General features: G+C 36.6%; 1 protein-coding gene across 10 annotated transcripts in view; it reads left to right on the forward strand.

Moving 5' to 3' along the window:
- Positions 1–27,482, forward strand: part of DIAPH2 (diaphanous related formin 2) — a 940,735-nt gene that overhangs the window by 789,900 nt on the left and 123,353 nt on the right. The window lies entirely within an intron of this gene.

Below are 27,482 nucleotides of genomic sequence, written 5' to 3' on the forward strand. Positions count from 1 at the left end.
TTTCTACAGAGTACTGTATGAGATATGTGCATTTTTAGCAGGAAAAATAGAAATTTTGAAAAAAAAAATTTTTTGGAACACATATGTCCCAGTAAACTTGGAGGTAGAATTAGTAGGACAATGTATGTCCCTCTGGTCTCAAAGGTAGGCTTGTGGGAAGGGACAAGAAAAAAAATTCCGTCCTACCTACCAAAAAGTCAGCAACACTTAATGATACAGCACGCTCCCATTAGTAAAAACACACAGTATCAGCAAAAAATTCAAAGCAAAAAATAAGTGGGTCTTGAACGAGTTAGCACCTGGCACAAAGTATGTCCTCAGAAAAGATTTGTTGAGTGAACAAATAAATTATCTGCATAAAAGTATATTCGTTTTAATTTATCTATTACATGCCCCTTTTGCCTACCCTCTTTCCTTGACCAAATAAATACAAATATCTTACCATTAATACTTTTTTCTCTTTGAAGTGATTTATATTATAAAAGATAATACATACTTATTGTAGAAAATTTGGAAATATAGACAATCTAAAGACAAATACCATCTACAGTGTCAATATCCGGAAGCAACCACCATTAACAATTTAGTTTATTTCATTCTATCTTGTATTTCTATGCACAGTTTACATTGTTCTTATATAGTTATGTATCCTATGTATATAGTTATGTATCCTACTTTGTAAGCATCTTTATATATTAATGAATCTCTTTATAAGTCTCCTTTTTAACAGTTGCTTATTGTTAGAGTATGTGGATGTATGCTAATTCACTCTGTCAATCCCTTGAATTGTACATTTAGTTCATTTCTAATTTTCGCTACTATAAATAATCCTGTAGTAAATATTTTTCTACGTGTTGAACATATACTTAAAAAGAAAAAAAATATTTTTTTATAATAAATCAGCCCAATTCAATCCTAGAAGGAATTCAGAAAAGTAAATGAAGTGAAATGGGAATTCTTTACTGCTTACCAGGTACAAAGCATCATGTACCTAGGTCAAATCAGAGCATAATAATACATCTCTTAATTTACCTTCTTTAAACAAATATTTTAATACATTATAGCTAGATCCTGAGGGCATAAAAGATGGACCTTACTCCAAAGGAATCTATTGTCTAGTGTGGAAAAGAGAGACACATGAAGTTAACTGTTTGGTTGAGCCATACGAAGTTGTCGATTTTTTGACCTACAAAAATGGCAATTTCAGATGAGTCAACCTTGTTTAATACAGTTTGATAAAGATTCATATCGAAGCAAGTACATGATAGTGTGGGAACCCAGATGCGGACACAGTTCTTCTAAAGAGAGATAATACATAAAATTATTGCTGCTTATTCAGAAAAAATAACTTTAAGTGGGGTCCTTTTTTTAAATTTTATTTTATTTTTGGTGAAAATATACACATCTAATCATACTCCCATTTAACAATTTCTGCACATATTGTTCAGTGACATTCTTTACATTGTGTCAACATTCTCATTATTTCCACTCTAGTTTTTTCGCCCCGATTAATTTAGACTCACTGCCCCCTAAACTCATCATCTGTTTTTTAGAGCTACTGTTGTCCTTTTTGTTTCATATAGATAAATTTAAAAAATTATCAATACTTAAGGATGACATTCTTTACTTTTTGAGTGAAACTGTTTTTTGTTTGGTTGGTTAAAGATGACTTCAGGGGATAGCTTCCGTTCAAGGTTTGAAGAGTATCCCTGGCCAGTAGTCTCAGGGGCTGCTCCAGCCTCAACGGGCCTAGTAAATCTGAATTCTTTGGGAATTTAAAATTCTGTTCCACATTTTTTGACTTTCTATCAGGATCCATCTTTTGTGTTCCTGATCGAAATGGTCCGTAATGGTCGCCAGGAACCATCTAGTTCTTCTAGTCTCATGTTAGAGGAAGCAGTGTTTCATGGAAGCTACTTGTCCTGTAGTCCTGTTGCTTCTCTGATTCTTGGGCTTCCTTCTTCCTCTGTTGTTCCAGGTGCATAGAAACCAATTTTTGTATCTTGGATGGCCTTTCTTGCAAGCTTTTAAGACAAATGACGTCCTTTTTTTTTGTCTAAGTGAATGCTAAAAAGATGCTAGGTCAGGCTCATGCATCAGATTTATAGTATTTGGTAGCATTGCAGCACAGCAACACTTCACCTCTCAAATTCAGCTATTCCAGCAACTGTTGCCATCGAGTACACTTCTGACTCATGGTGACCCCACATGCATTAGAGTAGAACTGTGCTCTACAAGGTTTTCGATGGCTGAGTTTTTCAGAAGTAGATCGCAGGCCTTTCTTTTGAGGCACCTCTGGATGGACCCAAACTTCCAACCTTTTGGTTAGCAGCCGAGCATGTTACCCATTTGCACTACCCGACAACTATAAACCCGTTGCCATCAAGTCAATTCCGACTCATAGCGACCCAATAGGACAGAGTAGAACTGCCCCATAGAGTTTCCAAGGAGCGCCTGACGGACTCAAACTGCCGACCTCTTGGTTAGCACCCGTAGCACTTAACCACTACACCACCAGGGTTTCCCCCGATAACTATACCTATCTGGAAATGCTATCCATCTTTTCACCAAAATACGGCCATAAACCTGGAAATAAGCAAAAACAAAAGAAATATTTTCCTGAATAGGCAAGAGGAATGTGATCAAGTCCCTAAACTATAGCATGTGTACTTTCATCTGAAGGAGCCTCCCAAGTCCCTCTTATGTTAGATATCACCAAAAAAAAACACACCCACTGCCTTCAAGTCAATTTCAACTCGTAGCAACTCTATAGGCGAGACTGCCTCATAGGGTTTCCAAGGCTATAAATCTTTATGGAAGCCGACTGCCACATCTTTCTCCTGCAGGTTAGACACAGTTCTATAAAATTTGGCTTTCTACTTTTCCACCCCCCAGAAAATGGGCAACTCTATGTTAGTAGTTGGGGAGGGAGGAGGAGGTTTATTTTAAGGCCCACTGGCAGCAATAAAGCGATAGGTAATGTCGTGACCACAATGAAGGAGATGAACTAATTATCAAAGCAGATAACATACTAAGAAGCAAAAATGTGGGATACAAGCTGTGTTATGATTGATCTCAACTAAGTGAAATATATGTATATGACCAGCCAAACCCATTGCCATTGAGTCGATTCCAATTCATAGTGACCCCACAGGACAGAGTAGAACTGCCCCATAGAGTTTCCAAGGAGCGCCTGGTGGATTCGAACTGCCAGCCTTTTGATTAGCATCAGTAGCACTTAACCACTACACCACCAGGGTTTCCATATGTATATAGTTTATATAAAAAATTGGGATAAAATACACCAAAATATTAAGACTTTTTGGCTACAGTGTGATATTATAAGTGATTTTTATTATCTTCATACTTTTCAGAATATTTTGCTATGACCATTTGCTGATTACAACATTAGAAAAAATGATCATTTAAAAATAAGTTCTGTAAATGAGGAACTTTTAAGAGTAGAGCGGTTTTGGTCTATTTGGAGGAGAAACAACTAGGTACACCTCAAGTATGCCCTAAAGAGCTTGTTGTATTTAGAGTACAGTGCAATATTTGATGTTCATGGTAATTATTTAAATCAGCAAAAATGTATGTTCAATAGATTCTCTTTATGAAGGTAGCAAAGTGTATATCTTCGAAGCATTTCTATGTGAAATGACTAAGATAAAAAAAGTGTGGCTATTTAAAATGTGTAAACCCTCAGCTATCCAGATCAACTCATTCTCTGAGGTTTCTGGATAGCTGAGATCTTATTTTAGGTTTTTCTATTTTCAAATCAAATTACCCTGAAGCTATTTGTCCTATTAAATTATGCAATAGTATTATATCTAAGCTTCCTCTCTTAAGTGTCCATAGCTATTTATTGAGGCATTATTCTCAGACGGTCAAGGAAACAAATGTTTAAGTGATTGTCTTTATTCTTTTGTAAGTGGCCCAGTTATGTGCTAATATATGTCTTCTTTTCTCAAATGTGAGGCTTGTACTATTTGATGTTACCTTTGTTGATTGACCCTTGCTTTTTTCAGACTTTTACAAAGTAGAGAAGAAATATTTACATATTTCCAAACTATTGCAAGGTATCAAAATCAAGTCACAAATTATTCAACCTGTTTGGGAAGTTTTCTGAGACAGTTTGTACAACATAAAGAATATAGTATTAAGAATCATATTTCCCTGCTGTAGTGTTAACAACTGAAACACAATTGCTACTCTTTTCCTCTTAAAAAAAAATCAAGCAAATAAAAACAATGGAACAAAATAAATACTAAGTAGAGATTCATTGGCCCTCTGGAAGAATCTCCTATATCATCATTTTCACCTTTTATGTATGAAGTATGTTTGTAGCATTAGTTAGGCCTTCATTACTGCTTCACAGTTTTCTTACTTGTTATTCACTGAGTCGCATGAGTTCGTAGTTGTTCCAGATTTTCTCTACTCTCCTCAAACTCTCAAACCCAAATTCACACCCATAAATCTCAACAAATTAACTGATCTTCCAAGTTCCCTCAGTTTTCCTCAGTTTCTCTTCCTGAGATAAGCCCTTTTTGCTCCTAATCTCACTCCTTTCACCTCCTCCATTACCATGCTTCTTTAGTTATCCCCTGCTTCTTTTCTTTTTAATGCCTTGCTTTAAATTTAAATTTTCCCCCTCTACAGAAATGCTTGTCTTCCTTATACTTAAGTAACAAACAAAGAAACAAAAAATCTCAGTGATAAATAAACCAAACAATAAACAAAAAAATCCCCAAGCTATTATCCTGTGTCTATTTGGGGAGAAAAGGCATGGACACACCCAAGAAATAAATGACAAGATGTGTATTATCTATATGTAAAATGTACAATATATGAGTTTACATGCACTGGCACCCATAGGTAAGGAGCCCTGGTGGCACAGTCGTTAAAAGCTCTAGGCTGCTAACCGAAAGGTCAACAGTTTGAACCCAACAGCTGCTTCTCACTAGAGAGATGCGGCAGTCTGCTTCAGTAAAGATTTACAGCCTTGGAAGCCTTATGGGCAGCTCTCCTTTGTCCTACAGGGTCACTATAAATCAGAATCAACTCGATGGCAGTGGGTTTTGTTATGTTTTTGGCATCCATAGGTGAACTTTATATGGCTGTTGGGAACTTGCCTCTCCTGATTGAATAGGTTAGTTGGAATTGCTTCATCTGAAGTGGGGCCTCTGTGGCTGGTCAGTGCTTTTTTGTTTTTGTTTTTCTTTTGAAAATTGCAAGTGTATATACAATAGAATAATATAACAGCCCCCATGAACCTACCACCCAGCTTCAACAATTACCAATTCATGCTCAATCTTGTTTTACCTATATCCCCACTCTTGGATATTTTGAAACAAATCTCAGACATTACATTATTTTATCTGCAAATATTTCAGTTTATATCTACTAAAAATTTTTTTAGTATATCCAAGTACTATTATTATACCTTACCAAAAAAAAAAAATTCCATAATAACAAATACCCACTTTGTCTTTTTTTTTCTTGTAATTTTCTGTTGTTGAAGCAACCAGGCCATATATCTGATAAAGTTTATATTTTGCTTTCTATGTCCCGGTGGTGTCATTTAACATGTTTATTTGCCCCTCTCCCTCATATTTCATGTTTTTGACAAGAAATTGTTGGAGTCGTGTCCTTTTATAAGGTAGCGCATGGTTAGTTGACTCTTGTTATATTGGCAGCTAGTGATGATCATTGCCTAGATCCATTAATTTAAAAGAGTGATGTTCTAATTCTGTCATTCCTTCTTTATTTGTCGATATACTTCAATAAAGGGAAATGCCCCCTCATTAGCTATTTGGTTACTCTGAAGTATATTTCATATAGGGAAAGCAGCGTAAATGCTTGCTTCTTTCCCTTTACTTGCCAGTTTTCAAAATAATTCGTTGGTTCCCTATCCTCCCCTGAAGGTGACAAGTGAGGTCTGGAACCATTATAGACATGCTGAAGTAGAATCTCCAGAGATGGGTCCTGGGCATGAGAATTTTGAAAAAAGCTTTCTAAGTGATTCTGATTTGCTGCTGTTTTATCGTCTACCAGTCCCCATTCCCAGAGTCTATTTTGGTAGGTATGGGATGGGGCCCAGGATTCTGTTTTTGTTTTGTTTTGTGTTTTTTTAATTCTCTAGGTAGTTCTCTCGAATTACAAGTTTAGCAACACTGCACTAGATGACACCTTTTAGTATGTACTGTAAACACATGCATCTATGTTATACTCTCATGACATGGGTTTCTCAAGTTTGCCCTCCTACAACAGACTGTTACATTGAGAGACTGCCAGGCACTGCAGTTAGAGCATAGACTCTGAGGTTAGATTGCTTGAGTTCAAATCTTGGCTCTGCCACTTATTAACTTTGTGGCTTTGGGGAATTTAATTATCTCTCTGCCTCAGTTTTCTCATATATAAAGTAGAAATGATAGTAGAACTCACCTCATGGTTGTTTTGAGGACTAAATGAGTTAACATTAGTAAAGTACGTAGAGGAATGCTTGCTAAGAGTTTCTTTAAAGCATCATAAAGCTTATCTCCCTTTGGGAGAGTGATTCCTGAATATATTGTTGATAAAAGCTAGGTTTGGTAGTTATTATTTTCATAATAATTGTATTAACTGTCACTTATTGGATGTTTTATATATGTTAGGTGTGGTAAATTACATAGATTCTCTAGTTTTCTTAATCCTCATAGCAACCCTACAAGATTAGCAATATTATTCTCATTTTGCATATCAGGAAACTTAGTCTCTGAGAAGTTAAGTAAATTCCTCCAACGTAATAGAGTTAATATGTGATGGTATAGGTACAACATATTTTAGTGACAGCATGATGGTTAAGAGCACAGAATTTGCAGTTGAACTGTCTGAGTTCAAGTCCTGGCTCTACCACTTGTTAGTTGTGTATCTTGGGCAAGTTATTTAACCCCTCTGTGTTTCAATTTTCTCATCTGTAGAATGAGGGTGATAGTAATACATAACTTAGAAGGTTGTTATGAGAATTGTTAATACTTGAGATGCACATAAGAGTATCTGGCACATAATAAGTACTTTGTGTGTACTAGCTAGTTGTTGTTACTGCTATTATTAAAACTATTATCAATTATTGTTATTAGTTTGAGTTTAAAGACAAAGCAGCATTGAAGAGAGAGAAATTGAAGGTGCTAATAAGAAGGGGAATGTAGGAGCATTAACCTTCAGGTGGGGAGAAAAGGAAAGCTATCTCTACCACAGAGATGAACGGGATAAAAGATGATTGTTGTCTAGCCGAAGGCAGATGGTGAAACTCATTCTTTTTTTCTTCTTTAATTTTTATTATGGTGAACTATCTATAACAAAATATTTGCCAGTTCAGCCATTTTTTATGTATACAGTTCAGTGGCATTAATCACGTTCACCATATTGTACAGCCATCACTACTATCCAGTTCCAATTTTTTTTTTATCACCCTTAACAGAAATTCAGGACCCCTTAAGCAGTACCCTCCATCAGCCCCTTCCACCTGCCCCTGGAAACCACTAATAAACTTTGACCTCCATGCATTTGCCTATTCTAGATGTTTTATGTAAGTAGGATCATATAGTATTTGTCCTTTTCTGACTGACTTATTTCACTCAGCATAATGTTTCAGGGTTCATTCATGTCACAACATGTATCTGAACTTCATTTTTCTTTATGGCTGAATAATATTCTTTTGTATGGATATATCACGTTTTGTTTATCCATTTATCTGTTGATGGATATATGGGTTATTTCCACCTTTTGGCTATTGTGAATAGCTCTACAATGAACAGTGGTGTACAAGTATCTGTTCGAGCCGCTGCTTCCAAGTATTTGGGGTATATACCTAGGAGTGGAAGGAGCCCTGGTGGCATGGTGGTTAAAGTGCTTAGCTGCTTACTGAAAGGTGGGTGATTCAAACCCACCAGCCACCTCACAGGAGAAAGATGTGACAGTCTACTTCCGTAAAGATTCACAGCCTTGGAAACACTATGGGGCAGTTCTGCTCTGCCTTATAGGGTTGCTGCGAGTTGGAATCGATTTGACAGCAGAGGGTTTGTTTTTTGTTTTGTTTTATTTTAAGCCTCAGAGTGGAATTGCTGAGTCATATGGTAATTCTACGTTTAGCTTTTCGAGGAATTGCCACACTGTTTTCCATAGTGGCTGTACCATTTTACAATCCCATCAGTATTAGAGGAGGGTTCCAATTTCTCCATATGCTCACCAACACATGTTTTTTTCTATTTTTAGACAGACTCATTCTTACAATAAAGTAGAAATCATGGTCATCCTTTAGGAATAAGGAGAGGAAGGTAGGATTGGAAGTCTGTGGAGGCAGGAAAAATTTCACCACACTTTGGGGAGTAAGCCGAGGAGCGCAAAACAGACACAGGCAAGATAACTATTATTAGTGTGCGATCATAGCTTAATGTCACATGACTAAGAAAATTAATGCCTGGGGGAGAGAGATCCTAGATTATTGAAGGGGTTAGTTAGCTCAACAGCCTAAGGAGGCCAACCAGTTTGGACATGGTTGAGTGGGATTGTTATGATGGTAGGTAGAAGTGAAAGAGCACTCAACAGGTGATCAGGAGATTTGGAGCCACTCTCCAACTCTGCTATCAAGTAGCTTATACGACCTTGCACAGATCACTTAGCCTTTGGATCTCAGTTACTTTACTTGTGCATTGAGAGAGCTGCCTCAGTTTACCTCCAACATCCCTTCTAACTCTCAGAATTTATGACCCTAAGGGACTGATCTTAGGCTCTAACTGCAGAAGGACGGAGTCGATTGAAATGCCAAAAGTAGGAAAGTAATGAGAAGGCCCAAGGAAGTTGGGATGCAGGTTCAACAAAAGTCAAGGTAGATGAGTTTACTTAAGCTAGTCAGGCTCAATCTTTTTAGGCTTTACATTTTTTTTCCTGTGTTCAAAAAAATTTTTTTAAGACTAGTTTGTCATTTTTGTAGCAAATATTATAGATATTGTGAATTTACTAGGCTATGATTGACACACACAAAAAAAGAGTAAATGTTATTTAGTTTTGCGGATTGAAAACGTTCATTAACACATCAAAAATAAACAGTTTACTTGTAGGGAGTTATTTTTCTGCTTTTAAGCAGAAGATAACAAAAGAATATTTTATGCTTTCCTGTGCCCGTAATACCATTACAATTTGGAGTAACTAACTCGGTTGCTTGAAGATGCTGTTACAGAACTGGTTAATCCATAATTCAGCAGGCTCTCGGCTTCCAAGGTGCTTTATTGACAAGCCTGAAGAAAGTGGATGGAACTAATTAGCACTCAGCATTATAAAATAGGAAGAATTAAATCAAGCAGCTTCAATATTAAACTCAGACCCCTATGAAGATGCTCTCTTTAGTTATGGGGATTTTGAAATGATGGACAGGCTAAACCAAAACTCATAATCCTATTACAGTCTCCTACACCTGCCTAATAAGCTTCAAGAGCTGTTTCCTTAGAATCTGGGATATTTCCATCTTCCTCCAGGCTTTTCCATATATAGCTTATAAATTCTTTACTGTTCCCACTAAATACTTTGTTATTTAAAATAGCATAAAAGAGAGTATATAAGTATATATACATACTGATGCATTTTGACTGTAATAATACCCTTGGCCTGTAGGGAACTTCAAATTATTAATAATTTCAGAGGAAAGCTTTTTAAGAAAAAAGCTCCAGGCTTAGCTGTAATGAGGCATTTGAAAAGGCGGAGGGAGTATGTTTGTGTGCATAATGAAAATATTGAACCCTTTGGGATGTTATGAACCGTGGTGTACTAATAAATGGTCCTTCCATTTCAGTGTTCCAGTATACATCCTTGTACCCCTAATGTACCCTTGCAAAATGCCTTTAGCTCACATTTCCTTTTAAATATTTCCATCTCCTGACATTTGCTACTGGGAGTTGGGGGGTGCAGCAGGGTGAACCTGATGGAGAGAAGAGGACAATACTAAGAAGCAAAGTTGGAGGCTTAGAATAATGAGCTCATTTTCAGCTGAGCTGTGTGGTTCATATGAATTAATTAACCCCTTACAAACATTTGTCTGACAATCCTAATTCTCATTCAGTTCAATGAGTTTTATAATTATCATTTAACTAAATAGCTCTAAAAACTGTTTATATCCTGACATTAAGGACGCTTTGTAGAATTCTTTTCCTATAAATCATCTGAAGTTGTTTACAATTTGCAGTAGTCTAATTTTCTTCTGGTTCATGCTCAGGTTGCTGTTTTGCTGTTTTAAAAAATATTTTCAGGGTACTAATTATAGAATATCCTCTAGAGTTTGGTTAGCTTTGTAAGGGTAAAAGACTTCAGTAAAGAACACTTTCACATTATAATTGGTAGAATTTAGGCTTAAGCTATTATCTATCGTGTTAAACAAAATGAATCCAATGATGCTAAGTGGATACAGAATGATTAATTACTCACTCCTAAGACCTGTGCCATTTAGTTCCTGATGATAAGATGGTGATAAAGCACTTTTACCCAGAAAGAGAGAAATGACAGTAATGTATTGAAGATGCTAGAAAACACCAACATAAAACCAGGCAAGTACAGACAGATTTGGTAAGTCTATTTTGCTAAGCTTCAGCTACCCTCTCTGGGGCTTTTTCCTGGACTTGTAGCACAAATTCTGTATTACTATGGTTAAAAAAAAAAAAAGAACAAAACAAATAAACAAAAGGTTAATTAAGTTGGCTGATTCAGGAGGTAATCTGTATAAGGGTGTTCTTCCCATTCTTCTAAAAGCTCTAAATTCATCTACTTAGTTTTAAGTGTTCCCAAAGCACTTTAATCCATATTTTTTCTATGTGGGCAGAAAAGAAATACACTGATCAAAGGTTAGAATAGTTGAAGTACATGGGAGATAGAATTCTTCTGCTTAACACTTCAGTAAAGAGTCCAACCAAAATTTTTTTTTTAAGTCTCATAACTGGCTAACTATAGATTTAACTGGGCATTTGTATTTTACATATTTTCTTATAATTTTTTTTTAGCCTTGTGCTTAGAAGGAGACTTTACTTACCCTGGTTTATCTGCCCCTTCTACCTCCTGAAAGACACTCGTGGGTAATAATTCCTCGTTCCTGTGAGATGAATATTATTTGACTATCATATTTTTTGTACCAGGCCCCGTCTCTCTCCAGCCATTAGGTCAGGTTCCTCCCTTGGTTCAATCATGTACTACTATTTGTATCATATGGCAACTAATTTAATTCTAACAAAAATTCTATGAGGTTGGTTAGATACTATTATTATACCCTCTTTTATAGAGGGGACAATGGAGGCAAGGAGAGGTTAAGTAAGATTTTCAAGGTCATATAACTAGTCATTGTGACTCCAGGGTCTGTGTTCTATCTGAATAAGAGCACCCTTCTGATATGTGCTATATGCTGAATTTAGGAGACCTGGGTTCTGGTCCTTGACTTGCCACTATGTGAGTGTATTGGAGTGAATCACGTCATCTCCCTGGGCATCCGGCCATTTCAAATGAACAGTTGAAAAGTTATGTTTTCTGTTATTATTATTTTTTTCCTTTTTAAAAAGCAAAACAAAAGGAAGCCCATTAACACATTGTCTTAAGGCACGCTTGGTTGCATGGAATAGAAGTCTACTTAAGCTAGTTTGAATGAAGGATGGTGTACAATCCTTTGGACATCCAAGGACAGAGAGCCAAAACTTCAAAAATAGAAGTTGCTTTTTCTGTCCTTCCAGGGAGGCATAGCCTTGTTCATCTCCACCTTTTCTTTCTCACTCTTGGTTTCCCTTGCTTGTGCATGGCTGCCACACCTGGGGTACAGTATGACCCTTACTTCAAGTGCCTATTTTTGTGTGACATTGTTCTTTTCCAGCACAAATTATTGTGACAGAATCTAAATGGTCCAGCCTAGCCTATGAATTTGCTCCCCTTGTGTCAGGTATCCAATCTGTTTCCAGTCAATCAGCCAGGGCAGGAGCAAAATCACACGGTGTATAGGGGGACTGCCTCTTCCAAGGATGGTATGAAAGAGTAGATTCTTTGAGAAAGAGTTATGGGAAGGGTAGACAAATGGACTGACAAATTTGCTACACCTGTAATCCCAGCACTCTAACAATGTTTTTAAATAGATTGTATGTTTCCCCATAGATCATCTTTTTGGCTACATAGATAATACTTTACCTCTAAATAAACACTTGCTGTATACCAGATACCATATTAGGACTGTATTAGGTGCTGCGCCTCCATTTCCTCATCTGTAAAATGGACAATCTTGTCCAGCTTTAGAATTCTGTGATATATATATAACCCAGTACCGTATATATATGTATATGTATGTAACTGTGCACACATGCACATGCATGCGATAACATTGATGTATTTATTTATATTTTACTGAGTACACTCTATTGCTTTTATTGCCAAATCAGCCAAAATTTATTTATCTAAATATATGTTCTTCAAAATTCCTTGAATTTGAGCTAGAGATGACATTCAGTACCTATTCTTTGTAGTTACACCTAGTTTTTAACTGGACATCAGTGCGGCACAGTTTAATTACCCAGCACGTTTACTTATCTGATTTGACTCTGAAAAACTTGTCTGTTTTCCAAAACTCAAAACTACTATCAAGGGTCAAAGATTTGCTGTCATCAAGACTATTCAAAAGACTGTGAGGCTGACTCTAAAGATGTTCCATAGAAGCACTTCACAAATGTTTCATGCAATGATAGAATCACTGTTTGATTCTCTAGCTCCCAAAGCAACTACATTGAAGATGACAGATATTATTTACCAACATATATAGGTTGTTTAAAAAATCATTCACAGGAGTTGGGTAAAAATTATAGGAAAATATGTAAAATACAAATGTCCAGTTAAATCTATAGTTAGCCAGTTATGAGACTTTAAAAAAAAATTTGGCTGGACTCTTTACTGAAGTGTTAAGCAGAAGAATTCTATCTCCCATGTACTTCAACTATTCTAACCTTTGATCAGTGTATTTCTTTTCTGCCCACATAGAAAAAATATGGATTAAAGTGCTTTGGGAACACTTAAAACTAAGTAGATGAATTTAGAGCTTTTAGAAGAATGGGAAGAGCACCCATATACAGATTACCTCCTGAATCAGCCAACTTAATTAACCTTTTGTTTATTTGTTTTGTTCTTTTTTTTTTTTAACCATAGTAATACAGAATTTATGCTACAAGTCCAGGAAAAAGCCCCAGAGAGGGTAGCTGAAGTTTAGCAAAATAGATTTACCAAATCTGTCTGTACTTGCCTGGTTTTATGTTGGTGTTTAGTTGCTGTTTTATTGTGATAGCTGTATAGCTTGAATATGTATATATATGTTTGTGTGTGTCTGTATGTAGGTAAGTATTTCTGCTGACAATTTCAGAATCATTGGATTAAATATGCTTTCTTTAAGAAGTGATTTGTGAAAAGTTTCTTAAGTGTTTTTTCTCTTTTCCTGTGGATGAAAATATCTTTATTTCTGTGGTTGCTTTATTATTATTATTATTATGTCTGGATTAGTCATTCTAGTTTCTAAGAGGAAGGGAAGATAATTTTAAGGCTAAAAGTAGAATTCTGTTTAAGCAGTATAATCTCATGAACACACACTTTATCTCCAATTTAGAGCAATAAATGTTTCCCTTAATTTGAGAATAACTGATATGAAAAGTCCATCATAAAAGGATTTCAGAGCTTTGAAATGTCAGTCCCAACTTCCAAGTGCTAAATAAAATTCCATGATCCTCATTTAATTCTTTTGTGTTCTTGTTGCACAAATATTTGAAACAAATGCTCGAAGTCTTTCCTCTTTCTAATAGACTAGTGTTTTTTTTTTTAGTGTACTAGTTTCTACACCTTTCCTGCAGCATTATGCTTTAAGATCCAAGACATACAGTGTTGAAGAATCCTTCTCAAAGTGACCCAGAGATTCCCTTTGTACAGGACATATTTTTTGGTGGTAATCACAATCCTGACTCATTCCTGCCCTGTTGTACATTTGTAAGCTGGCTCTGAGGACTGAGGAAGACACAGAACAATAAAATAACCAAAAGATTTGAACAGTAGATTTTTTTTTAAACTTTAATATATCACATTCTACAGAGGATTAAAGAGGCAATATTGTATATATACTTGGGTCTATATGGTGCTTTCTTATACCATAGCTTCCCCCTTTGGGAAATCACAGCAGAGGCCATGTAGTATTTTCTATGGGGATGCACAACCAGATATTTAATCTAAAACTGGAACAGTGTGTGATTTGAGCTGATTTGCAGAGGGACTGTAAAAGCTGAAAAATCAGTTTGACAACATTCCCACTGGGATTGGCCTTCAACAAATCTTTGCAGTGGTATTTGGAGGCCATGCCACTTTAGTCAGATAGCCGGGGTTTAGGAGATGATGCCTAGAGTAAAACTTGAGTTCACTGCTTATCAGGGACTGTGTGAAGGCTCTCAGGCTGAAGGTTCATTAGGTCAGTCTGTAAGAGCTGTCAATCACACCAAGCTGGCAGGGGAATTTTTTATTTTTTAAGTAGAGAAGTAAAATTTTCTCACTTAGAATTTTTCCACTTTATATCTGACTGTCATCACATTGTCCACACGAGAGGCAGTTAATCCAAGGCAGTTCTTGCCAGGGAGTGAAATACAAGGCCATTACAGTGTTCTGCAGGTTAGCCTCTGGCCACCATGTGGCTGCTGCTGACCTCTTCATAATCACTGTGGTCACCAGGGGTGAATAGGATAGAATGGCTTTTAAAGTACAAAAGACAGTAGGAAGGTAGAGACTTATGTCATTTTCATCAGCCTCAGTCTGACCAGAGTGATGAAAACATAGAAGGTGCTCAGATGTTTGCTATTCTTAACTGATCACCAAAAGCAGAAACTGCAGTGCAAATCTACAGTATGTATAGGCTTTACCATCCCATCGCCAATGCTTCTTGGTCAAACAGAATATGGCAGAATTACTTCTTGTATCTCTTCCATATTGTCAAGTATGCATTATTTTAAATTTAGCAAGCCTATGTTATTTAAGTTTGATTTTGATGTATCTTTTGGTTGAGCATGAATGGAATATCTCAAAGACCTTTTTTTTTAATGGATTATAACTTGTCAAGGACACTAAGAATGTTTGAATATGTACACTTTATTAGGTTTTATGTAAACATTTATTTAACACAGACACGTTAGTTAATATTTACTAACCATTTGGATGATCATGATACTGAGATTACACCTGTGTGACTAATCACTAGATCAAAACACAGGAGATCTGTTGTTTATACCTGTTGTAACTTGAACAGACTGGCTGCACAGTTGACCTCATCAAATATGCAAGAAACCCCCGCAGAATGGCTAAAACCAACTGCTCAGCTAAGAAAATGTCAAGTTGCTGATGATGTGCAGACCCTAATTATTAGTATCATTGATATAATAAAGTGGATGTATAGATAATTACAAGGAGATTGTATAGTTTTTGTCCAAACTTTCTTTTTAATCAGCACCCAATTAAACTACAGTTGACTTATGAATCTATGTTCAATTCTAATATTTAGAATTAACTACTTCTTGAAGCAGTACCTTTCCCAGAATGGAGCTTTAGGAAATCTATTCCATTAAACATAAGTTGATTTTATTTCCAGGTGGCATCCATTAGGACAAACATCATGAAAAGCCCACTGACCAAAATGTTGATTTCTTGGCTGACACCTAGAAGAAAAATAAACTTATGTTTAATGGAGTAGACTGTCTAAATCCCTGTCTTGAGAAGAGTGCACATTCATGAACATGTATTCATTGCTGAATTCAACAGATTCTAATAGTGAAGGACATCCGTACCATAGAAAGTTGCATCCATTCATTAACTTACAGCTTCCCAAAGAAAGAAGCAAGAATGCCCCTTGAGATGGAGCGTTGGCAATAACCAGTCCATTCCTTTATTATGTGACACGTTCATCATGACCAGCATGATAAACCAGTGAGCTAAAAATGATTTGTGTATTAACCGTAGTCTACTTTGCTGAAATTCCCACTTTAACTCAAAGCAGCACAATCCTGTGCAAATAGTGTAAATGAACTGTTTTGTGGTTTTGTCTTAGTGTTCTAGGCACAGTATAATGTCTATTTATTTATTTATGTATACATCTCAAAAGTCTTTATTTTTTCTTTTCTACAATGACCAATCATCCCTGCATGACAAGGGCTAATCTTAGTTATATAAATGGTCTGAGTGCTGTTTCAATCAGGATTGGGTGTTTGTACAACATGACTTCTTAAGGTAATAAAATCACAAAAGTTTCCAATAGAAGCAAGATACTGCATTTCCCCAGCCCCCTTTCATTTCTACTTAAGGCTTTCTGGTAAAATATATGCTATATGCCCCTTAATACTACTTCATGACAGTTAGCCAAATACAGACTTGGGAAGGAAACAGTAAAACCTGCAAAAGCTGGAACCTATGTAAGGCAGAAACCTGTCAGAAGGAAAACTCAAATATTTTTCATTAATAGAAAGCTATAGAAAAGTGTGAGACTGTACCCTGTTAAAGGCAGAAAACTCGCAAAACCCAGAAAAACAAGGCAGTCCCATTGTGTTCCAGCTCTCACAGGTTTCACTGTATCTGTTTATATATTACATGTTTATGTATATAATGCATATATATAAACATATATATGACAATTATATGTCCAGCTTCCACTCATTTGACACTATATGCCTACTATATGCAGAACACTCCACCAGGCATTGAGCAGGATATAGAAGATGTCTAAAAGATGATCTCTGTCCTCTGATAGCTGTGTTTTAAAAGATGTACACTAGTCCTTATTGAAGTGTGAGTCAGAATCGACTCGATTTCAGCAGGTTTGGTTTTTGTTATTATGTAAACTAAAGACAAAAGCCACTAGGGTAGCTACGTTTTTTTGCCTGTTACTAGTGGAGGTTATCTCTTTCTACTCCGTTCTGGAGAGTCATCAATATTTTCTTAACTCTGATCTCATTCTTTTTAATTTTACTTTCTCATCTTGGTACACTAAACTGGAGCAGAATTGACTTCTTTTTTCATGGTGATTTTGAAAGTTTTGCACTTCTGTTATTTTTTAATTTCTCTACCTGTCACTGCTATGTGTGTGTGTAATACATAATTTCAGTATATTTTAATTAATCCACATTTTCCAGAACTTCATTAATTTGAACAACTAGAAATATCCTGGGTGTTTTTGTTGTTTTTTAATATAGTGGTTCAGAATAACTGGTTACAGTATTCACGTTTTTTCTGTCTTTGCATGTCTGAGGTTTGTGCCCTCAGACTCGTGCACATGCGTTTCTGTTGCGTACCTAAACCCTTGATTATTTAAGCTTTCCTGTGCATGGTCTCAGCCCCTCAGAGATGATTAACAGCATTTCGATTTCTTTACCTATTGGCGTTCTACCATGCGGATGTTTTGGAAATCCTGTGAATTGTATGAGTGGAGATAGAAACTTGATTTTATTCTTAATCCTTTCAAAAATCATTTATTGAACAGTAGCACTGCTGCATGCATAGTTAATAGCAAACAAGGATAGAATATTTGAAGGTAATGCAATAGAATGAAGATTTCAAGACTATGCAAAAAAAATGCAACAAACTCAGTTCCAAAGTATGTGAAGCATCCAGGTTAAGAACAGAACCGCAGGAAGCACTCCTAGGCCATGGGAGCTGCTATTCACAAAAGGAGTATGTATGGTCTAGCTCAGAGAGGCTTCTAAATATACTATGCACTTAGGAATCCTAATGCAGAATAACCAAAACCAAAAAGCAAACCCACTGCCCTCGAGGAGATTCCGACTCATAATGACCCTACAGGACAGAGTAGAACTGCCCCATAGGGTTTCCAAGAACGCCTGGTAGATTCGAACTGCTGACTTTTTGATTAGCAGCCGTAGCTCTTAACCACTACGCCACCAGGGTTTCCTACTGCAGAATAGAAAAGCATAAATGACATCCCCTTCACAAGCAGTAGTATTGATGTTAGAGCATTTCTAGGGGGTGGGAATGAGTTTGGAAAGGAACTGAGAAAAAGCAAAGAATATTGTTTAACTATTGTAGAAAATGGAGGGATTGCTAGGTAAATTATATTTTCCTCTGGATTTTTTCACCATTTATTTGTCCCTTCACCGAGGAATGGTCCAGAGCTGAGATAGCATTACAGCGAGAGAGGAAAGGTGGATAATGTGGATGCATGTTTAGATTCAGGAGGAAGGGGAGGTTCAAGAAGAGCCTCCTGTTGTTGTTAGGTGTCCTAGAATCAATTCTGACTCATAGCGACCCTGTAGGACAGAGTAGAACTGCCCCATAGTATTTCCAAGGAGCACCTGGTGGATTTGGACTGCAGACCTTTTGGTTAGCGGCCATAGCTCTCAACCTCTGTGCCACCAGGCCTCCTGTGGTAGAGATGGTTGTTCACTAGCACTGTGGATGTACTACCCACAACAACCACGTAAGAAAAGTTACCTATAGACAGGCCTCCTTCCCACTTTTATGCTCAGTTACCTCTCCTGACTCCTTTACTCTACAAATGACATCTTTTTGCCTGCTTCTCAGTGTCATTGCCCTAAAAACAGTTGACTTGGGGCTCTCAAGAAAGAACTGAGGAAGTTAACATTTATAGAATACCTGCGGTTTGCTAGACACTGTGCTGGGTGCCAAATGTACACAGTCTCACTCACATCTTCACAACATCCCTGAGCATTACGTTTTCTTTTCACAAGTTTACAGGTAAAGAAATGGAGGATTAGAGAAGTTAAGTAGCTTGGCCAAGGTCACAGCTAGCGAAATGGTTGAATCAGAATCTGGACACCGGTTTGTCTGATTCCAGACCACATGCGGTTTCCTTACAATGTTGTCTTTCATTTAGGGGCTCATGCAAAAGATTTATGAGATTGCCCATTTTTTCTTTGGTTTTACTCCTAAGAACACTTGCAGCTGAATATTTAGTTCTTCCCTCATATGAGAGTAGTAACATCACCACATTTTTTAAAAATGAGTGATTAATTTGTGGAAATACTCATTGGAATACTTTTAAGAATTTTCAAATCATAGGGTTGAAATTCATGCTGTTCTCTAGGCTCTATTGATTCTGAACATCTCAAGCAAGTAGCTATAAATCCTTTTCATAAAGATCTTTGGTGAAAAAGACTCCAGGTTCTTCCATAGTAATTTACCTCACTGCTGAAAAGGTTTACAGATAGGTGTGTGTACTTTGTTACGGCTGAAGACATAATGCCCGGTTCCAGTGAATCAAGCCAATAAAATAATAATTCTTTTAAAATTATAATCTTCAAAGGGACCCTGTAATTAGTTATAGGAAATTTATGTAATTTTACCATTTCTCTAGGAGAGGCAGTTAAGTCTGAACATTTAGGGTATGTCACAAAGAGATTTTTATTTTACATTTGGATTCCCTGTGTGGTTTATATCACCGATATGGACCTTAAATGTAAATGAGGGGAATGTTCAGAATCGACATTATTTTTAAAATTGTCACAGTAGTTTTCAGATAGATAGGTTTACTCTTCAGTATAAATATCCTATCCCCTGTATTATAAATATCCTGTCCTCTGTATTGTAATTGGAAACCCTGATGGTGTAGTGGTTACGTGCTACAGCTGCTAACCAAAAGGTCCACAATTCAAATCTACCAGGCACTCCTTGGAAGCTCTACGGGGCAGTTCTACTCTGTCCTGTAGGGTCGCTATGAGTCGGAATCGACTCAACGGCAATGGGTTTGGTTTGATTTTGAGTATTGTAATTGCTTATTGGTGCTTTTAACAAGACTGAGGAATTGGAGGAGAGGAATTGTGTCTTACTTATCACAGTACCTCTAGTCTTTAACGTAATGCTTGACACTCAGAAGTGATCAATACATTTCTGTCAAATGAATTAATTAATTTCTCCAATTGACACTGCTTAGATAGGCCTTTCTCCTTGTTTCCTACAAAGGCAACCTGCTAATTCACGTTTTCCTATCTCAGTTCGTTATTCCTCTCACTTACAGTGCTCTGTCCTCTTCTCCACCTTTGTAAGTCCAACTAGTGTTTCTTTGTACAATTGGTCACTTCATGTGTCCTGTTCCAGCTATTCTAGCTATCATAGAACCATACCGGCCCCCCAACCCTTTAGTCCCTTTGGTCTTTCCACACACCTTAGCCCTATATTATGTGCTGTTTTATACTATTTGTCAGTCTCCTAATGTTTTTGTCCGTGTTTCCTCAACTATTATGAAAAGTAGCTGTGTTTCATACACTCTTCTATTTTCTTCGTAATGACTTAGGTATTAGAATAGACCAGGAGACAACAAACTATGGCCCACAGGCCAAATCCAGCCTGCTACCTGCTTTATATGGTCTGTGATCTAAGAATGTTTTTTTTTCTCTTTTACAATTTTAAGTGCTTGAAAAACAACCCCAAGAACAGTATTTTGTGACATGTGAAAATTATAGGAAATTCAACTTTTTAGTGCCATAAATAAAAATGTTTTGGAATACAGTCACCCCCATTCATTTATATATTATGGATGGCGGGTTTGGGGCTGCAACAGCACGGTTGAGTAGTTGCACCAGACACCATATGACCATGAAGCTTCAAATATTTACTATCTGTCCCTTTACAGAAAAAGTTTGTCAGCCACTGGAATAGATAATCACTATTGGTTAAATAATTGACTGTCTTATAACTATTTCATTATGAAACAAGATACTCTGAAAGGACTGGTAATTATGTTGTCTTATCTTAAATAAAGAAAAATACTAATAAAAGGAACTCCTAGAGCACAGATTGTTCTTGCCTTTTTAGGTGGTGAAGTACAAAATGTTTATTTTCTCCATCTCTGGTAAGCTGACTTACAGCACTCCTAGAGGATTGAAACCTTTTCAACATATGCAAAACCTCTTCCTGTAGAGACTTTTAAGAACAGGGTAGATGATTATCATTCTAGAAATGGACCAGATAACCTATAGAATTGTGCAGCCCAATGATTCCTTGAATTTCTTGTTGTACACCTTGCTTCATTAGAAACCAGAAATCTGATTTGTGAAAATAAAGTTCCCACATCTCCAACAACTCCCTGATTCTCCTTTGCTGGGACTACCCTCCTTTCCATTTTTGGTTTCATCTGGTTCTTTTAATTAAACATGAGATATTTAAAGTTCATAGAGTCTAAGCCCCGCAGGTTTGATTTAGTGATAAAAATCTATGGTTTGTCAGCTTTTCAAGGCATAATCCTGGCTTCAGCTTTATCTGACAGGTAGTCAGCCTAGCAGGTTTGATGATGAAAACCACAGCATTTCATCTTTTCAGGCATGAGTTGCTGTTTATCTTCTGAGGCATAATTTACAGTTGCCCTGTAGGAAATGGGTAGGGCTAAATAAGTGGAAAAGGCTCCTTTTTACTTTGGCACAATTAATTCATTTAATATGCAGTTGTCAGTAACTATACCCATAATGTGCGTAGGTATATTTCAAGGGAAGGGGGGAGGAAAATCTCCCAAACGTAGCTTTTTTGGTTAATGTAAATTATTGCCTTATTCATTGAATATGCAATGTATGTAAATTCAATCCTGCTGTCAAAGGTAGCTCTGTGCCATTAGTTTCTGCAGCAGACAAGGCTTGCTGCATCCTGTACTGTGTCTTCAGAGAGGTAACGCTAATGACAGCTTGAGAAATGCCTTAATGAGCCAGAAAGGTGTTCTTTTTTATTTGTGTTTAGCTACTTACCAAAAACCAAAACCAAACCCACTGCCGTCAAGTCAATTCCAACTCGTAGCGACCCTATAGGACAGAGTAGAACTGCCCCATAGAGTTTCCAAGGAGTGCCTGGTGGATTCGAACTGCTGGCCTTTTGGTTAGCACTACAGCACTTAACCACTACGCTACCAGGGTTTCCTAGCTACTTACAGTCATCTGAAATAGAGATCATCTTTAGGTATCACAGAGTGAAAAAAAGGCATGGGTTATCTTATTAATGTGTTTCTCCAAACATGTTAAGAATTGAACCATCAATCAGTTATTTGCCAAGAAAATGGCTTGTTGTCAGTGCTATAGAGGTGATATGCCATCTTGAAATGCAAGTTTTAGATTTTAATTATCACGCTAGCTAAGTAAATACAGTTGTCAGACTGCATCTCTATATCATTCTGCAAAAAATTTGCAGAGCTTCCCAAATTGATCACAAAATAGCATTAATGTTGGAAACCTAAAGTGAACAGCATGACCCTTTTTAAAAAAAAAATAAATAAAGCCTCGTACATAAATCATCAGGAAGACTTTAGAAATCCACCTAAGTGCATCATATTATGTGTAAAATTTGGCACAATTGCAGCTTTATTTTGTGTTGTTTTACCTAACATTAATATTTAAGACAAATTTCCTGTGATCTAATTCTTCCATTCTAAGGGAAATTCCATATTTTCTCATTAATTTGAGTCTGTTTAGAGATAAGCCACATCACATTAACATAAAGATTGCAAAAGTCATGTTCAAATTTTGGTTACAGTCAGGAAGCATCTACCTGTAATTTACTGTGGTGTTTTGATTTGGTCGTAAAATGTAGCTATACTTTTCACACAGAGTTAAGAGGAATGGGCTTTAACACATGAGTGATATAAAAGCCTAAGTTTACACTGAAACCACTACCACAGCCAAGACTTGCATAACAAACTGGCAAAGCTCAGCTTGGGCTTATGTTAGAAATGAAACGGGAAAGGGATAAGCACTCTAAGCTAAAGTTCCTTTCTGTCACCGTTGTGTATGATCCATGCCTGCATCTTGCCCAATCTTAAGTCAGTCGTATGTCTCCTGGGTCTGGGAACCCAAATTCTGAAATTCATTCAATATTTAAGAGCTTAAAAAAGTGCTTTTGTACAGAATTCGTAGTGTGAGATATGACTTCAAAAAACATGGGCTGTAGAATTATCATTTTTTTTAATTGAATGAGTAAGTGCTACTATATCCATATATAGCTTTTTCGGATTAAATAATCCATTGTGACAGAAAGAAAAGGTTATGCAAGTGAATCATCTCTACAGTTTGCAGAATGTGAATCAACTAAATTACTAAAATGAAGCGCATTTGGTCTTCCACTATCATGTGGAATTACATTTCTGTATAAATTTCTTATTGAAATCTTGCATTGATTTGTGTGTGTGTTTGACCAATAAAGTAAACTGTGGAGACTGTTATAAAATTTAGGTTTAATGATGAAGTATCGGGTACCTTTCCAATTACAGATCTCCATGAAGTTTCTAATGAAAAAACACTAAAGAGCTCTTCTCAGCTATATCAGCAGTGACAAAAACTTAGCTCTGTAGACATCAGTCAGTGATAAATGCACGAGTGATTCTTCTGGTTAGGTACTCATTTGTGGAGCTTTCCAAAGTTAGCTTGTATTGTAACTTTCTTATGATGAGAATCATTTCATGAGCATTAATCTTTTGGTATTGTCACAATTGTATAATGATTCCCAAAGAAGCATGACACGCATACACTTAAAGCGTTCAATTCGTATTGCTTAGTGCTAGTAAAGCCAGAAATTCTATTCCACAGTTATATACTCTTGGAGATGATACTTATAATGCATTATTTGTCAAATTTTATTATTTTTCAAAACCTGAAATAAAATGTGACGTTCTACAATGTCTTTGAATCTCTGACTATGTAAATTTGTTTATGTTAATCTATAACATGTTACTTGGTTTTTCTGCAGCTCTGTTTTCAAGCTGATGATGCTAAAATTTGTGTTAATTCATATCTAGGCATATAGGTGTACTTGAAATCACCTAATTTGAAATTGCAGTTCTTAGAGTTAGCTCTAAGAAATGTGATTATGTAAAGAATATTTTGAATGAAATACTGAATAAATTAGTAGGAACATATTTCATTTTCCAATGCGACTGAAAATAGTAGGCTTAGAAAGTGGTGCTTTTCTACCTTAATTTTTAATTTTGTACATTTTATGGACAAAAAGTAAGCTTATCCCTATATATATTAGCCAAGTCAGGTTAAACACGGGTTCCATTAATTCAGAGAAACTAGGCTCCATTGATGATGATTTAATGCTTGATGAGAAATAAAAAGATAGGTGAAGTTTTAGTTCATTCTTGTAGTTCCCTATCTTTTTTTTCAGTTTTTTGTTGGTGGGTTTTGTTTTGTTAAATCTTTAGTTAGATTATGATAGAATGTCATGGCATGTCATGGTGCTCTTAAGTCCAGTCGTTGGTTGTAATGCCATTACTTGCAGTCTTTTTTAAGCTATTAAGATTTTCTGTAAAAGGAGAAAGGAAAGAAGGGCTTTGATTTACAAACTGACTTGCAAGCTTTTCCAGCGATTTGGTTGTATTTTAAGTAAGCAAGTCACCCTTTCTTCAAAATCAGTTAGTAGTAGTGCACATTTCCTTTTTGAAACAGGAAAGAGTGAACTATGTATTACAATTCTCTTATCTATGGCGCACCTAAAATTCCTAAGTTCTTTCTCTCTGCCCCTACCCCCTTATGGCCTACCTCTTCCCTATTAGTTTGTGGTCATCAGAAAATTACAGCAGGCAGAACAGCACAGCCAAGAGAACTTGTCAACCTTTCTACTGTCAAGGTTCTGCTTCCCCAGAGACCTGAGATTTGAGCTAAACCCATGCCCCAGGAAAAAGTAAGCTCAGGGAGTCATTTTGCTTTCTGGGAGACTTCAGAGATCAGTGTAGAGGAGAAGAGGGGGTGCCTTGTTCTTTGTTCCAGAATTGTTCTTGACTGCTAGACTTCAAACTAATCTCTCTGTGGCATATCATCAACATTAGTGTGTGCCTCATGCATGAATGCAAAACACTAGCCATTGCTCTGTTTCTTTAAAATTTTGCACCCTTCATTTGTTTCCCTTTCACGTTCTATTTCCCCAATTAACTTTGTGAGCCCTGGGCCAGTTAGTTAACCTCTCTGGGCCTCAAAGGTCTCATCTATAAAATGAGGGGTTTAGAATAGATGATCTTTATGATGGCTTCCATTGTGAACATTCTATGCTGTGAAACCTCAAAGGTGTAAACTATATGAGAGAAGGAGCTGATTTTTTTTTATCATTTTTTATCTCCCCACAGGGTCTAATGTAACTTTGAGTGCACCACCTTGCTCCAGCTATGTGAAGCAGAGAATAGATTTTGAAGACAGCTCTCATAATGTACTAAACTAGATTAGAAATTAGATATTCCATCTTAGTTAAAAGTTGGGCTATTTATTAGGTATAGATGTTATATGGACTTGCTTATTTCAAGAGAAAAAAAGTTGCTGGAAATGAATCATTGGGTTGGGATTATGTAATATCATTTAGGGAAATGATACTGTAGTAATTGACTGTGAGGGGGTAGACACTGGCATAGAAAGAGTCCCCAAGGGATACAGCTCTGGACTGGAACAGTCATAGATTGCAACCACTGTAGGACATCTACTCTCAGCCCAGACCATTTTCATAAATCTGGATAGAACTTGACCGTTAAGATCTCCTTTGGAGCAACTCAAAATTCCTTAAGAGATCAGGGACTATCTTGTAAAAACTCTAGTCAACCTGAACTAGAATCACATTTGTTATACCTCTTATGGCCCCTTGACAGCCACCTTTGACCCAGCACATCATACCGACAAGCCTAACAGTAAGCTGCAGAGAGACTGTTCCTTAGAGTTATTGTCATGTAACTGAGTGTCATTGTGTAGAATATCCATTTATTGATATAACTTTTTCTACCTCATGCAGGTTTATTTTGTTCCTTTTTAGGTAATCATACATAAAGTTAGATACTAGTTTGAGCTCAAACATAATTATTCAAAGAATGAAAAATGACTAAATTTATATAAGCTGTTTACCTCCCCATTGTGAATGACCCTTCTACCTGTTCTTACGTCACCCATGCTGGTGGCATCATTGACCACCCCATTTTGAAGTAATCTGCTTCCTGCAATTACATCATTTATATTTTCTATGTAACTCTGTAGACACTTAGAAAATACTACACGTTATCATTTGGTTTTATACGTATGTGACTTATCCCCTCAACTAGATTGTTCCTAGAGGATAGAAATTACAATTCGTACTCTTTTGTATCTCTACCCCTCACCGCCCCCCTCCACACACAAAGAGCATTGCAGGCCTGTCATAAAATAGGTTGTGATGAGTATTTTTCAATTATGGTAGACTCATTCTGACAGAATTACCAATTTAATTTACCAATTAAACTGGTTCTAGGCATAGCCTTATGTAACTAACTCATCATTATTTGACTAAATAAAGGCCATCTATATTCTGAGACTCTGGCCCAGAATTTCTGGCTAATGGTGGCTGGCATAATTTATTCTCTTGTCTGTTATTTTCAAGTTATGTTATCACTTTAAACTCATTTTTAAAAGCAATATTTATCAATATAATTGGTAAAATCAGAGCATCATTGGCCAATGAAAAGAATTGCTGGCAGTATGAGAAAAGAAACGTAAAGCACTGTAGGATGCTAAAAAGTGCAGACCTCCTCACAAAAGTGGTGGATTAATAATGATCACACATAGCATTATGAAAGCTAGTTATAGTTTGCTTAAACCAGTCTTTCTCTTTATGGCATTCTCAATCTTTTTAAACAGCTAGGCTATAATAACATTTTAAAAATTAAAGTATTTCACATGGCCAAGAACTTGATATGAAATGAGCAACATTAAGCACAAAACAATTGAAGCTTCAAATACTGGAGCAGGCAAGAATTTTAAACAGTCCAAATGAATAAAGATGCTGTACTGTTGTGCTTCTTCGGCTGCAGTAATAATCAGGCTCAGAGGTTAGCAGGAAGAGTTTTTATAGCAATAATGGCTTCCAGTACCATTTTTCTCTAGTAACTTTGACTCACAAAGGTGAAGCTTTTATTCGAAGATTTGATACAGTGCAGTCGCAGACAGCAGGGGGAAAATTTGGTCAAACAGCTGGCCCCTCACAAACATCTATGAGGGAGGGAGATTGATTGAGAGAGACCGGGAGAAATTGAGAGAGATAGAAAGGGAGAAAGGGAGGGGACAAAAATAAAAAAGATTTACATTACCAATGACAAATCAAAGCTGAAAGTTTGCCTGGCCTGTTGTCATTCATTGCCATTCATATTTAGAAAGCAGACTGCTGTGATAATTGATTTGATGGTCCAGCTTGAGTGGAAGCACTTCTGGGCATAGCAGGCCTCAGAGATGCCAAAAAAGAAGAAAAGGTGGGAATGAAATAATGCACTACTTTCTCCTCAGAGGCATGTGGCCCAGTTTTTAAGAACAGAAAAACATGCTCTGGGGTGGGGGTGTAGAACGGGGAGGAAGCCTAAAGAACTTGGTAATAAATACAAAAATGACCATATAGCTCCAGTCAGATAAAAATAGGCATTCAAACTGAGACAATGAGAGGACATATTTTACTGACAGGTGAATAATAGGGGAGCG

Source organism: Loxodonta africana, chromosome X (genome assembly GCF_030014295.1).
Source record: "Loxodonta africana isolate mLoxAfr1 chromosome X, mLoxAfr1.hap2, whole genome shotgun sequence".
Lineage (NCBI taxonomy): Eukaryota > Metazoa > Chordata > Mammalia > Proboscidea > Elephantidae > Loxodonta > Loxodonta africana.